This window comes from Octodon degus, unplaced genomic scaffold (assembly GCF_000260255.1).
Source record: "Octodon degus isolate 3935 unplaced genomic scaffold, OctDeg1.0 scaffold00302, whole genome shotgun sequence".
In the NCBI taxonomy this organism is placed as follows: Eukaryota; Metazoa; Chordata; class Mammalia; order Rodentia; family Octodontidae; genus Octodon; species Octodon degus.
The window spans coordinates 371226-385966 of NW_004524878.1; the positions used below are offsets into that span (position 1 = coordinate 371226).

Here is a 14741-nt window from a genome sequence, read left to right on the forward strand (position 1 = left end):
TCATACTGTACCCTATAAATGTGCTCAAATCTTATCAATTTAAAAAAGAAAATTTCATTGTGCTGAAAAATTCACACAAATCTTTAGGTCTAGGAGTCCCAGTGAATAAGTATGGTGGATTTATTTTTTTTTAATTTTTCTTTTGCTTTACTTCAATATGATAAATTCCTCCAATTCTAATTGAATAAAAATACACATGCAGCCATTAGAGTCATCTAAACATCACAACATTAAAATTCTTGATAGTTTTTTAACTGATACTAAACTGTATTAGTTTATCTCTTTCAGTGAATAAAGAAAGCTTATGAATAGTTAAGCTAAAAAAAAGTCTGCTTCTTGCAATTTAAAGCCGCCTCAAATTTAAGCTTCAGAATATATAAAGATTAGGAGATTATCCTGGGTCTAAAGCTGCAGCTCTTTTTGTTTTTGTTTTGTTTGGTTTTTTTTCATAATTTTATTGATAAACAGATAGCAATGAGAGTTTCAAATCAAAACGAAAGGACAGTTTCAATAACCAACACACTGCATACATCCTTCTTAGTGGTTAATTGCTGTACAAGATGTGGACTTGAGATACTATTTACAACTGCCATTAGAACAAATAATTCTGTTCATTAAAAGAATGTAACTATATATCTATCCCATCCACTTTGAATACACAGATACAAAATGGACATTCATCTGTATACCGCTTTTTTTCTAAGTTCCGTTATTTGAATATCATAGGTGAGTAAACTCAGCAAAATATTCTAAAAGAGTCCAGTAGCCCATAATAGCATTGGGTCTTCTGTTTAACTGGAAATGTCAGAAATTATTGACCTGAGTTCCCCACAGCTCAACATAACATCATGGCTTTACTTCCTATATCAGACCCAAAAGCTACAACTCTTGTTGCATAGGTCCTGCTTTACCCTGGTCTTAACCATCCAGTAGAAAAGTATAAAGATGAAATATAGGAAGTATGGTGAATTTAACAAGAGCCCAAATCTAGACCTCAAGACAAATTTCAGAGCACCAAGAATAAAGTATGTTTCTTGAAAGAACATGCAATTTGACTCTAAAATAAGAAAAAGGGTAACCCCACACTTCTTTTTAATATTTTCAACAGTAAAACAGAATAACAACGTCAAAGTTCTGAAGAAAGTGAACTTGGAACCTTAACTACACCTGCTAAATTAGCATTAAGTTGAGATGTAAAACAACGCATTTTCAAACATGCGATGCATCGAGAGTTTACTGTTTTGTTTTGGATTTTTCTGGCAGAACCAGGGATTGAACTCAGGTCCTTGTGCTTGCCAGGGAAGTGCTTATTCAACTGAGCCATCTCCCTGGCCTTTGAAAGTTTACTGTTCTTAGATTATTTTGGAAAGAAATACTCCAGCAAGTGAGGTAGGAATTCAAATTAGGAGAAGATCTAACACACAATGATGAAGTAGAAAAACAATAAATTATATAATTAAATCCAAGTAAGTATATATGTCCTCAAAACATGGCTTTAAAGAGAAATTCCAAGCAATCTCAATATAATAGATACTAACGCAGGAAGAAGAAAATAAGAGTGGTACAGTTTTAATCTTGTTATGAGGAAAGGATATAATGAGTGGTGATATTGATTTATTATATGCATCCATCTAAAATCTAAACTAAAATTTGTAAGAATTCATTCATCCAAAAATTTAAATTGTAAGTTACATTGAAATGTATGTAACACAGCCATTTAGAGATACATCTTGGCATTATCTAGAAAAAAATTAAAATACACATAATCTCATACTGCTTCTAATGTAAACTCAATTGTTATATTTCACTTTTAATGGGACTACAGCTTTTTCTTAATTCTTTTTATTAGTATGTGTTTGCAGTGCATAATGATTATATTCCTTTGGGGAATGCATATATGTGTTGTATCATACCTTGATCAATTTTGTTCCCCACTCTCCCCCTATTTTTCCTTTTCTCCCCTTTCCTAGACCCTTTCACCACCTCAAACAAAATCTACCTATTGTCTACCATCTTTCCTTTATTTTGTTTTTTAAACTATTTATATTTTTAGTTTCTAATAGAAGAGAAACCATACTATACTTAATCTTCTGTGTCTGATTTATTTCACTTAACAATGTGTCAGAATTCATTTTCCTACAAATGACTTAAATGTGCCCTTTGTTATGGCAGATAGATAGATAGATAGATAGATAGATAGATAGACAGATAGACAGACAGATGAGAGATTATTTCAGCCCCAGAAAAACCCTTAACCAACACATCACTATCAGTCATGCCAATTTCATCCTACCACTTCCCAGTCTTCTATTCTATCACCTTCCCAGTCCAGCACACTACACCAATCACCAAGACAGCTTCAGAATTTAACTGTAATCCCTGCATCTGTACTGGTTTTCACCTGATTTATGGTCTAACCTAAAACTTTTTCATGATCTTTTCAAAACACAAATCTGTTTACATCTGCCCTGGGCTTAAAATTTTTCAATGTCTTCATGGGGGAATCTTCAATTATAACTGAAACTATAGTACTCAAGAAAATTGTTCTAGCATATTTCATCTAAGGCTGGGGAGATAGCTTGGCGGTCTAAGCACCTGCCTGGCAAGCACAAGGACCTGAGTTCGATCCTTGATACTGCATGCCATGCTGGCTCCAGATCCCTGGGTGTGGTGGTGCACACCTATGATCTCAGTGCTGAGAAAGCTGAGACAGGAGGATCACTGTGAGCCTGAACTGGTAGCAAGACCCTGTATCAACAGCAACAATGACAGTAGATAGACAGATATAGATATAATTTCATTTAAGTTGATACCAGTGGCATAAATATTATTACATCACTTTGTACCCTCTATACTTGAAATATTTCTCATACAAAACAGGCCAAAAAACATCACAAGCAAAATATAACAACAGAGCCTTTTCTATGGCTAGCTCCATCATGTCTGGGCCTACTACTCCAGTCATGATGTATCATGCACACTGATCTTCATGTTCTTTGCCTGGGATTTATTTCCTTCTATCATACAATTTTTGTTATTCCTACCAAGAGCGCTCTCTCTCTCTCTCTCTCTCTCTCTCTCTCTCTCTCTCTCTCTCTCTCTCTCCCCCCCTACCCGACTCCCCTCAAATTCCCTAGTTAATGATGACTCAAATTTCATATTTTACTGTACATATCAGTTTCATTAAGATATCTTTCTTGATCTCTCCAGCTTGTATCAAGATATATTCATAGAAGATGATAGATAGATAGACAGATATTGATTCTTTGATTTGCCTGAGATACTCTTTCAAACGCCTACTTGATTTGCATGTGGTTTATGTGGTTATTTTATTTATGTCTTTCTCTCCTTAGCATACACTGTCAGTGGAGAAGCATAATATCTGTTTTGACTCCTTGTTTTAATGACTAGCATGGAGTAGCACATTCATAAATGTTGAATAAAAAAGTAAATGAAACATAAGCATCAACTATGTTCAGAAAACTGGAACTTAAGAGTTAAAAGAAAAAAATTTCCCTTTTATGTCTGCCACTTAATCTTGGGCCGTGTATTCAAGCTCTCTGCAGCTAAGCCTCCCCATGTGTAAAATAAAGGCAGTAGCAGTGCCCAAAGCACTGAATTATAGCACACAGAAAAGAAGAGAGCGCAAAGTGCTCTGCAAAGTGTCTCACTCATAGAAGGCATTCCAACAACTCTTCACTATTTTTGTACTTCTGAATGAATTTTCACGAAATCTCACACTGAAATGTTCTTGCTGTCTACTTATGCTCTTCTGGATGTAATTTCCGGAACTGAGATGGTTTTCCATCCCAGGCACTCTGTAAAGCATTTGAATGATGCTCAGGAAGAGGAAGTGACGTCACTGCCTTTCTATCTGTCATACTAGCTGCTCATTATAAGGGCCTAGGATTTCTGAGGACAGAACTAGCATCCTAGGGCTGTGCGGCTGGACAGGGAGTTCTCCCGGGAGTGGAAGTCGTGGCCTCTGGATCTGACCCATTTGTTCCTCCCTTTCACTCTACTGAGTCCTCAGCATTTTTGTTTTCTGAGAAAACTGCATTCTGCTTATAGAGTTGCCTTCTTTTTATTTTAGATTGATGTGCTTAGATGGAACAAAGTCTTTAAAGCCTCAAAGTACTATCCAGAGAAATCTTTATTGCTTTTTATTGAGTTGAGACTGACCAAGTTGTCAGAATTCCTAGTCGGTGGCTGAGACTGTCCAAAGGCTTCCCAACTGGCTGCTTCTCCAGTTTCAGTAGTCTCCATAACTACTGCTGATGTCTTCCCTGGTAACAGAGACTCAGTGAAGGGGAACATCTGGATAGAAAATAGACTTTAATTCATCTCACACCACTGCTACTAGTTCCAGGGAAATACTTAAAAGTGTGGCTTCACTAGAAACCCAAGAGTCATTTTAAACTAATTGCTCCCTTAAAGCCAACACCTAAACCTTCAAGAACAAACTCCAAGTCCCTGACTCCTGGCACTGTTCACCCTTGGCAAATGTTCCCAGAAGACTCCACTGCTATAACTAATTTCAGTAAATGTTTGCGTGATCGTGACTGAGGAATTACTGTTTAACAAGTTCCAGAGGAACCAATTTCCTGCTTCAGGAAACTTCCTTACCAAGTTCCCTAATTATTCCCAGGTCGTCATTGCTCTTTGGAATCCCTCCAGCCACGGGAGGCTCTTAATAGGCCACAGGTGGTCAGCTACAGTTTGGTTACCAAGGAAATAGACCAACTATACAGGAGAGAAGGTTTGACATCAGGAGACTGGGGACCTGCAAACACACGTATTTCTGCTGCCTCTGTTTTCTTTCTTTAGCAGAGGGTAGGGAAGAGGACACAAGCAAACAAAGATATGCATCCTTTCTCTTAAAAACACCGAAAAATTGCCTATAGTGAATTCTCTAATATGAGTCTCAAGCCCCCCTTATCCTCTCACAATTTGTAGAGAACCCCAAAGAGCTTTCTTTAAGGATTATAGCAATTGTTATTTACTACATTAGAAATTAAAGCTAAAACGTTTTCTAATATTTGTTCAGCTTACTTTAAAATAATAGTAATCCCATTACATGTTAATGAAAGCAATAAATCATATTTTCAAATATAATAATGGTTTTACATTTTTAAATATTTCTAAGAGCATCACTACTTTAAATTCTTGTGAATTCTTTAATATCTCTGGCTTAGAACAGAGCTGAATTTTCATGTTTGTTTCTATTTTTAATCTCTTGTGAAATAATGTATCACTTAGTTTCTAGAAAACTTAAATGCACATTCCTAGATAATATGATGTATAAAGAAAATAGCTTTTAACTACAACTCTTGTTGCACAGGTCCTGCTTTACCTTGGTCTTAACCATCCAGTAGAAAAGTATGAAGACGAAATATAGGAAGTAAAGCCATGTTGTTACGTTGAGCTGTGGGGGATTCAGGTCAATAATTTCTGACATTGCCAGTTAAACAGAAGATCCAATGCTATTATGGGCTACTGGTCTCTTTTAGAATATTTTGCTGAGTTTACACACCTATAATACTCAATAACAGAACTTAAAAAAAATGGGGTATAACTATGAATGTCCATTTTGTATCTGTGTATTCAAAGTGGTTGGGATAGATATATAGTTGCATTCTCTTAATGAATAGAATGATTTTTTCTAATGGTGTTTATAAGTAGGATCACAAGTCTGCATCTTGTACAGCAATTAACCACTAAGGAGAATATATGCAGTGTATTATTTGTTGAAACTGTACTTTCGACTTGATTTGAAACTGTCTCATTGCTATATGTTTATCAATAAAACTTTGAAAAGAAAAAAAAGAAAATAGCTTTTCAATATGACTGTAGTTTTGTTTTTGTTTTTGTTTTTTTGTACCAGGAATTGAACTCAGGACCTAGTGCTTGCCTGGCAGGCATTGTGCCACTGAGCTATATCCGAACCCTATTTATAGTAATTTTGATCACTCAGAATCCACCAAAAGTCTCAGGTCTCCCAGGGGTCCATAAACTAACTGTGAGGACCACTATTCAAAGTAAAACTGCAATAAAAGGTCGTCATTGAATAGCTTTATTGGAATGAAACATGGAGCAGAGCAATAGGCTAAGAGAAAAGTTGGTAATTATTAAGTGGAAAATGTCTCTGCTGTCCTCCCCAAATGCCTACCACTTAAACCACCCTGATCTACAGGAAATCCCAGCCCCCTTCTGGAACATCTTATAATGACAGCAGCAGTGGTCTGCCCTGTTCCTGGTTGATAATCAGAAAAGCAAAAATATCCATTTAGAGGTCTTAATTTCAAAAACAATTTTCCATAATTTTATTTGGAAGCAATGATATGAAATTCTGTAAGATGCTGAATATTAGGGCCGACCAGATAGCTCAGCGGACTAAAGCACCTGCTTAGGCGAGCGCAGCGGCTGAGCTTGATCCCCAGCGCACCGAGCTGGCACGGTCCCACCCCCAGGCACGCTGAGAAGGCGATTGAGACTGGGCATGGTGGTGCGTGCCTGTAATCCCAGTGCTTGGGAGGCTGAAAACAGGAGGATCACTACAAGTCTGATCTACAGAGTGAGACCCTGTAGTCCCTGTACTAAATACATTTTTTAAAAAAACACTGAATATTGAAAGCCCACAGAACTCACAGGCAAAACCTGCGGTGTTAGAAGAAGTAAGTCACATTCAACAACAGCAGCAACAGAGATTGAGTAAATTTTCATTTGCAGTAAATTTGGTTATTCCTTTCTAATGGCCTGGCTGAGAATTCAAAGAACCAGAAAAATAGGGAGCTTTTGAAAGAATTATCCTATTGACTTCCCCGAAACAACTCTATGTTATGTCCAATTCACGTACATAAATGGAATGTTCTCTTAACGCCCGTAGAGTTGCATGAAGACATATGATGATAGTAGGAGGTATGTTATAAGCCTCTGTTGCATGGCATTGTGAAGATTACAATAAGCCCATCAGGCTCCGTGGGTTATATGGTGTACATAAATATTAGCTTTAGTAAAATTGTTTTCCCTGTATAACATCCTTTGGTGGCTCCCCATGTCTTTAAAAATTGACTTTAAGCTCCTTTGCTCATGTCCTAAAGCCCTTCATGGTCTAGCTTTATTTCCTGCCATTCTTCAAGTATCATATGTAGCTGACAGCCAACTCTACTTAAAGAACTGTAAAGCCTTCATGAATTCTCAAGTATGTGCTTCCCCTGGATGTAGTGTCCTCTTTCTTCTTTTCCAGTAACTAATTCTTATTCAACTTAAAAATTAGTAACATACTTGTCTCCACCATGACGCTTCTGGGACTCCTTATCTCAACTGACCTATTTGTCAATTTCATAAGTGTTCATTGTAACACTCACACATGCATTGTGCAGTTTATTTGTCTGCTTCCATCAATCAATTTTAAGTTTCTGGAAATTAGTGACTGAGCCTGATGTTTGTGGCTAATACTTACCTTAGCGATAGGCATACAGTAGGTCCCCAGGGGTGCTGAATTTATGAACAAATACTCAAGTAAAATAACAAGTAGCACCTACTACTGCAAGTGTGTAACGCGTGAGTATAAAGCGTTGGCTTACGGTCATGGTGATGACGAAATGATGGTGGTGGCAGTGGAGGGTGGCAAATGGGATGCTGGCAGCGTAGATGGTAGTGCGGGAGATGGTGATAATAACCATTCTAATAGTGGCCAAGATGGTGGTGACGGTTGAGGTGATGGCGGCAGTGTGGTTAAGATGACAGCGATTGGGCTGGGGAGATAGCTCGGTGGCATAAGTGCTTGATTGGCAAGCGCAAGGTCCTTAGTTTGATCCCTGTACCACACGCGCACACACACACATACAAAGATGACAATGATATAGGAAAGGAGCTGGGACAGGGCTGGAGAACCAAGGATGCTCCTCAACCCTTCTGTTCCTAAGAATAACAAATGCACAGCTGTAGCTATTAAGGATACACAATCACCACTTCATTTGCCACTTGTTCAAATTTGTTGCACCTAGAACTAATGCGATTGATTTTAATGCTGTACATGAGCTCAACTGAAATGTTCGTGAACCAGAAACCAGCTTACCTCGCCAGACTTTGAGCAGACACTGTACCAATTACAGCTGTCAGCCACTAGATGGCAGGAGAAATTCAATCTATGATTGGTTTATGGGACAAATTTTTCCGGGAGCTTTCACTCAGCTAGTACCTGGAGGTTCCATCTGGAAGAGTCTTCCTAGATCCACTTCTTCCTTCCTTGGTATACTGTATCTGGTCTCTTACTCTGAGCTGCTGAGTCTCTAGAAACTCCTTAATACCACGTGTGATGTTTCTCTTCATCATTCATGGACCATGCTAATCAGTTATATCCATCTTTTCCTGAGATAAAAATCATTGACACGAGTTCTACACCACAGTTCTCTCGTCTGTTGGATTTTTCCTGGAACTTCAAATACACTGCACTCTCTCCAGCTTAGGAAGAGCTCCCTGCATCATGCAGCTCTCCCTAGTTATTGCTTTATAACTTCTGTTCATCCAATTCAGACTTCCATCCTCACTTGACCTGTAGGTCCCAGCTATTTTAAGTGACTTTGATTTCACATATGCACCTTAAGCCTTACTCACTCGAAACTAAATTTCAGGGCTGGGGAGATAACTTGGCAGTCTAAGCACCAGCCTGACAAGCGCAAGGACTCAAGTTTGATCCCAGTACTGTATGCTCTGCTGGCCCCAAAATCAGGTGTGGTGGCACATGCCTGTAATCCCTGGACTGGAGAGGCTGAAATAGGAGGATCACTGTGAGTCTCAACTGTGTAGTGAGACCCTGTATCAAATAAATAAATAAATAAATTTCAACTCCCAAAGTCTTCTTTCCTAGTTTTTAACATCTCAACAAATGGGATTCGGGACCTTGTTTCAACCTGAAATGTGGGCTCATCCCTAACACCTCCCTCTCTCCTATGCCCTCCCCATGTACAGTTCATACCTGAGTCTTACCCATTTTATTTCTCAGCTCTGGATAGATACATTCACATCACTCCGTTTCCTCTGCCACCATCCTTGTCCTAGCCAAGTGGTCTCACCTTGACCACACAACTGCTTCTTCTTTGCCTAGGTCCACTTGTACATCCTGCCCATCAGGTATATCCTCCCCAGTCAGAATGAGACTTTACAGATACAGAGAGGGTCATGTCATGCCTGGGCATTTAGCTGTTCACTAGGTACCTATGGGTAGCAGGTGACGTTCAGCGTTGTTGTGTGTACAAGGCTTTTCTGGCTGACTCCTGTACCTACAAGGCTCACTTAAAAGATCACTTTCCCAGAGTCCATCCCTGTCTTCTTTTTCCTTGTCATCCATCATATTCTGTGGGGCAGAAAAGGTCTTCCTGTTGTTATTATTATCCAAAGATGTGCTCTGTTTTTCCTTTATAACAGTTATGACCATATTTATATTTTTTATTATGTTTCTTTGCTTGGTAATTGTTTCCCTCACTAGATTATCTTTCTTATCTTCCTTGTCTTCTGGCCCAGTGACTGGGACATAAAAGTTATTTAACAAACACCGATATCTCCTCTCTATAGTGACAAACATACCCTCTGTTAAACCTTGTGAGTTATGGTGAATAGAGAACAAGGATATCTAGGGATGAAAGCTTAGTGATAAGAACTCGTGCATGTTACTTCTGGGACACTACCAAGAATCTGATTGCTGCAAATGTCTACTACCAGAGGAGTCAGCTATAGAGGCAGTGAAGGTGAGGTAAAGAGGAGGTCAGTAACAAAGCCCACTAGCGATCGCGCGGAGGCAGGGAGCTGCATCATCATTCCAGAGCCACAAGAGAATCCCATCAGGATTTCAGGGTAAATCCTGAGAGGATTTGACTAATCTTGTCAGATACAAATGTTACATTTTTTGTTATATAGGTCTTGCTTTATCTTGGTCTTAACCATCCAGCAGAAAAGTATAAAAATGAGGTATAAAAAGTAAAGCTATATTAATATGCTGAGCTGTAAAAGGCTCAAGCCAGCAACTTCCGACATTGCCAGTCCTACGGATAACCCACTACTATTATGGCTTACTGGAGTATATTGTATTATTTTGCTGAATTCACACACCTAAAATATATTAATGACAATGGAATACACATCTCTGACAAAAGTAAACAAAAAGGGGGATATATATGAAGGTTCATTTTGTAGTAAAAAAATATATATCTATATATACAAAATAGCATAGCTATACAGCTATTTCTCTTAGTTCAATGAGAAGAAAGTTTTGAGCTAATAGTGTTTAGACAAGGTATCATGTCTGCACATCGTACTATGAATAACTACTACAAAGACAACAATATGCAATGTATTAATTATTGTAACTGTCCTACTAACCTGTTTTGAAACTGTCTCATTGCTACTTCCTTCTCAATAAAATTAATACTAAAAAAGAAATTTAGTTATACTATTATGTCAGACTGACCAAAACAAATAAATAAGAACATTTAAGAAATTTTATGCAACATAAAGTATTTGAATTTTCAAGTTGAAAGAACTCACATTGCAGCTAAAATCAATGAAGAAAGATCAAAACCTAGACATAGTCTCAGGAGAAAAACAATGATAAAATAAAATAAAGTATGCTATGACTATGAAAGCATAATTCTCCTATATTCATTACAAACAGAACCACATCACCCATTGTGCAGTATTGTCATGATTTTAAGTGTAGCATAATGCCATGATTCATGCTGGAACTTGGTTTTTCTCTAAATAAGCAAAAACCACCTGATCAAAGATAAACTTCCCCTACTATTCAACTTGCTGTACCAAGGAAGTCAGTGACTCTGCCTTAAAACTAGTCTAAAGGCAGGCAAGGCCTGAGAAAATTTGTAATTAAAAAAAAAAATGAAGGCTTCAAGTGTGTTCTACTCGGAGGTCAGTGGCATGAGATAGATAGAGTGACTACCTAGTAGTGGACATCTTATGTGCTTTGTTTGGGGAGTATATTTGTCCTTCTCTTGTTCATCCTGAGCCACAAGGGGACAGAGATGGGGGGTTGGGACAGCCGTCATTAACAAAGTCCTTGCTCCTCTGGGTTGATTGCTACAGAGATTGTGGTCAGAGTCCTGCTACTGCATATGATATTTAATATGACCACTGAGTGTCATTTCTCAGAGAGGAGGAGGGCAGAGAAGGGAAGAGGTGGAGGGGAGGGTAAGAGAGGCGAAACAAAGAAAGAAAACGGAGAATTGGGTTTTTGCTACTTAAAGAGAAAAAGAATGGGCACAGTATAGGCAACTAGTAGTGTGTGTGTTAGGAACTAAGACTGAAAACCACTGCAGAGTACAAGCTACAGACTGTGGCTTGTACACAGTCTCTGTAAAATTACATGACTGAGTCATTATATGTGAAAATTACATGATTAAGTCATTATATGTGAACCATAGTAACAGTTTCTATTCATATAAAACTTAAAACTATGGCCAAATTTACTAGTGATCATTACTATCTCTTCAAATAACAACATTATAGTGTGTAAACCCTCAGAATATACTTGAATACACATGCATGTACACATCTTGAATTAATAACTATATTTTTAATTGTAATTCCACAAATATCTTCCTTATGCTAGCTTTTACTTATCACAAATGACAAGAAAATAAGGAAGGGTATGAACTTAGTGACCTTTTGCACTCTGATGACCTTCGATAACTCTAAATCTTTAAAGAGCAAGGACTGTTTCACTGAGATTAACATCTCTTACGAAACTTTTTAAAAGAGTTTTTAATTTTAAAATACATTTACATGAAAAAAATACATTTACATGATCAATGAATGGACAAATAATGGTTTTTAAAGTTGTATATTTGGCTGTGTTTACTTGCCTTTAATAAATCTTAATTAGTTCAAGAGCTAGTAGAAGGAAATTTCACAATACCAAGACCTGGGATCAAACCAAAGTCCTTTATGGGTGCTTGTTTGATGCTCAACTGAAAAGAATATTATACAACATTCAGAAAGTATGTACAGTGTTTCACACTTTGACTAGTAGAATTTTTTCTTTTTTTCCTTTCTTTGAAACTTCAACCAGATTTGCATCTCCATCCCCATTTTTTTCATAGCTAGATATGAAAAAAGCACAATTTTTCTTTTTTTTTAGCACAATTTTTCTATCACATGAATGTTTACTTCATAGAAGGTACCTACCTGCCTTCTGACCTCTCCTGGAGTAGAAATGAAGAGCTATTTTAACTGTTTTGTTGTAGATTTGAATAGGAACATTTTTATTTTTTGTAGAAATATTAAAATAGGATGCCAGAATGAAATGTTAACATTTCAGTGCTGTAAATTATCTATTCATTCTAAAAAAGATGCACATAAATATTGATATGACTCAAGCATAACAGAAAATTGGCACAATTAAATAATTATACTTGTGTGCCACAAGAGAAACCATATATTGTTTGGCCAAAATGTGAACGTATTTGTTCTATAAAAGAAAGTAAGCCAAATTTCAAAGACTATAGTATATAAGTGGTGAAGCAATATTACAAATCACTTTTAGAAATGAACACATGTTATTCTCTATCCAGACACTGGATAAATATACCCTAAAATAACCACTGAAATCAATTGTCAAATTGCAGTCACTCTGGTTGAATAGATCAATTGTGGTCCTCACAACAACAAATGCTCTTTTCTGCTCATCTGCGAAACAAATTTTCACTACAAAAAACAATCCTTATGCATGGATTTCTTGAAGTTCAACCAAGGTAGTGGGGCCTACCAGGTCTACAGGTCAGTCTGAACTTGTTACAATAATTTAGAAAAATAATTCAATGCCTCTGAAAATTGACAAATTATGCTGAGAAAAATGGGCACTGGAAGGTGGAGAAGAAAAAAAAGCCATCAATTTCTCCCCCTAAAGTGAGTGACTCTTGCACTTCAGGGAAGAGGGAGATGCAGGCAGGGTGGTCAATCAGGGCGGGGCAGACTGGGAGAGCAGGGTGGGTTCCAGCCCAGAACTGGACTCTAGAAGTATCATTGCATCCCAGAACCCACCTCTCTGAGAATGTAAAAGTGATGAGGACTTTTAGGAAAATGGCGGATTTAACAGAATATGAACAAAGACACCAGTGGTGGAATCAATTGTTCAGCCACTGAGCAGGTACTGTGACAGAAATGCACTCAGTAGCTACCCCTATCATAATGGGTGGCATGACTGGCTAATGCATGAGACTTTTGTCTCACAAAACTGGAAAACTCACAGCAATGACAGTAGTGGGTGGTTTTCTTCCCTTAAAGATATCCAGTCACAATGCCTATGTGCAGATCTACTGGAACAGAATCGAAAAAGATGTAAACAAAACAAAAAGACAGATTAATGAATAAGCAAATAAAGCAGCACTTGAAATCAATGCAATAGAAAAAGCAACTGAATTTATCAAACAGAACATTGTGATATCCAGTGGATTTGCCAGAGGTTTTTTGCTTGGCCGTGCGTGTTAAGAACATGAATTATCCTTCCTAAGGGATCCGACAGTGGCAAGAATGTGGCCACAGGGTAACCTCTTGGCAGCACATGGCACCAGAGTCTCCAGCGAAAAAGAACTCTCTGGACAGCGCCAAATTCACAACTAAGCATTTTGCCACATGAAGGAAGCTTGGCAAATGAATATCTGCTACAAAACAACCTGCATAATATTTGGATAATAGTATTCTTGAGCAAAATGAGGCTTTTGTCATTTTTTTAAAATGCACTGTTTAGAAACTAACCAGTAAGATATTACATTTGGATATGAGAAAAAAAATCTGTTGGCTCTATTTCTCAATGAAATATTCACTTTTGTATTTAAATAGATGTTCATTATATATTATAGGATAGTTCCAATAGTAACATAAATTTGTCTGATAGCTTGCTTCAAAATTATGGCTGACTTTTTTGAAAGACATGTTTGCAATAAACTTGAACTGTACTGCTCTCTTGTGGAAGCCATTAGAAAGAATAAAATTATTAAAAATATTAAATAGACTCTACTGAAGTAATATCAATCCTTAGGATGTTTTTTCTCTGTATTTCTTCCCTGGAATACACGTGTAAGACTGATTCCAGTGGGCCCACCCCTTGCCTTTCTACTATAAATTTGTACTTTAGTGTGATAACAGTTTGTGCATCTCGGTATCTTTCCCTCAGGAATAAAGAAAGCAAAACTGGATGTTTACCATCTTATGCCTTATTTAATGCCTTTTTGTACATATTTATCTAAGCATCACAAAGGGTCAAATAGACCCAGACCACTCCAGGCTTCTATTTTTCTTTCTCTTTAGAGGCAAGGTCTCACAATGTAGCCCTAGTTGACCTCAAACAAAGACAATTTCTTTTGATTTTTCTCATAGAAGTACCTCCATGTAGTACAATGGCTCACAAAAAACTAGATTTACAAGTTTTGGATGAGACCAAAACTGTATCAACAGGATAACTCATGCATGGATGATGACAATGATCTAGTATAGTAAAATGCATGCTTTCATAACACAAGAGTAGTGTATGAAGGATGATGATGGCGATGGTGATGAAAATAACTTTGATGTTGGCCATATGAACCAAAGTTCTTGTAACAGTAAAATAGAGCAAGAATCAACTGACACAGGCACAGGGAATGCAGACCTCCTTGATTCAGATGACAAAAAAATCAGTAATATGAGTGCATATTTGACTAGTCAAAATGTTTCAAAATGGTTGTGCAACC

General features: G+C 37.4%; 1 pseudogene; it reads left to right on the forward strand.

Annotated features, from left to right (window-relative positions):
* The first annotated feature begins 9709 nt into the window (after positions 1–9709).
* Positions 9710–13500, forward strand: LOC101587688 (annotated as a pseudogene).
* Positions 13501–14741: the final 1241 nt, after the last annotated feature.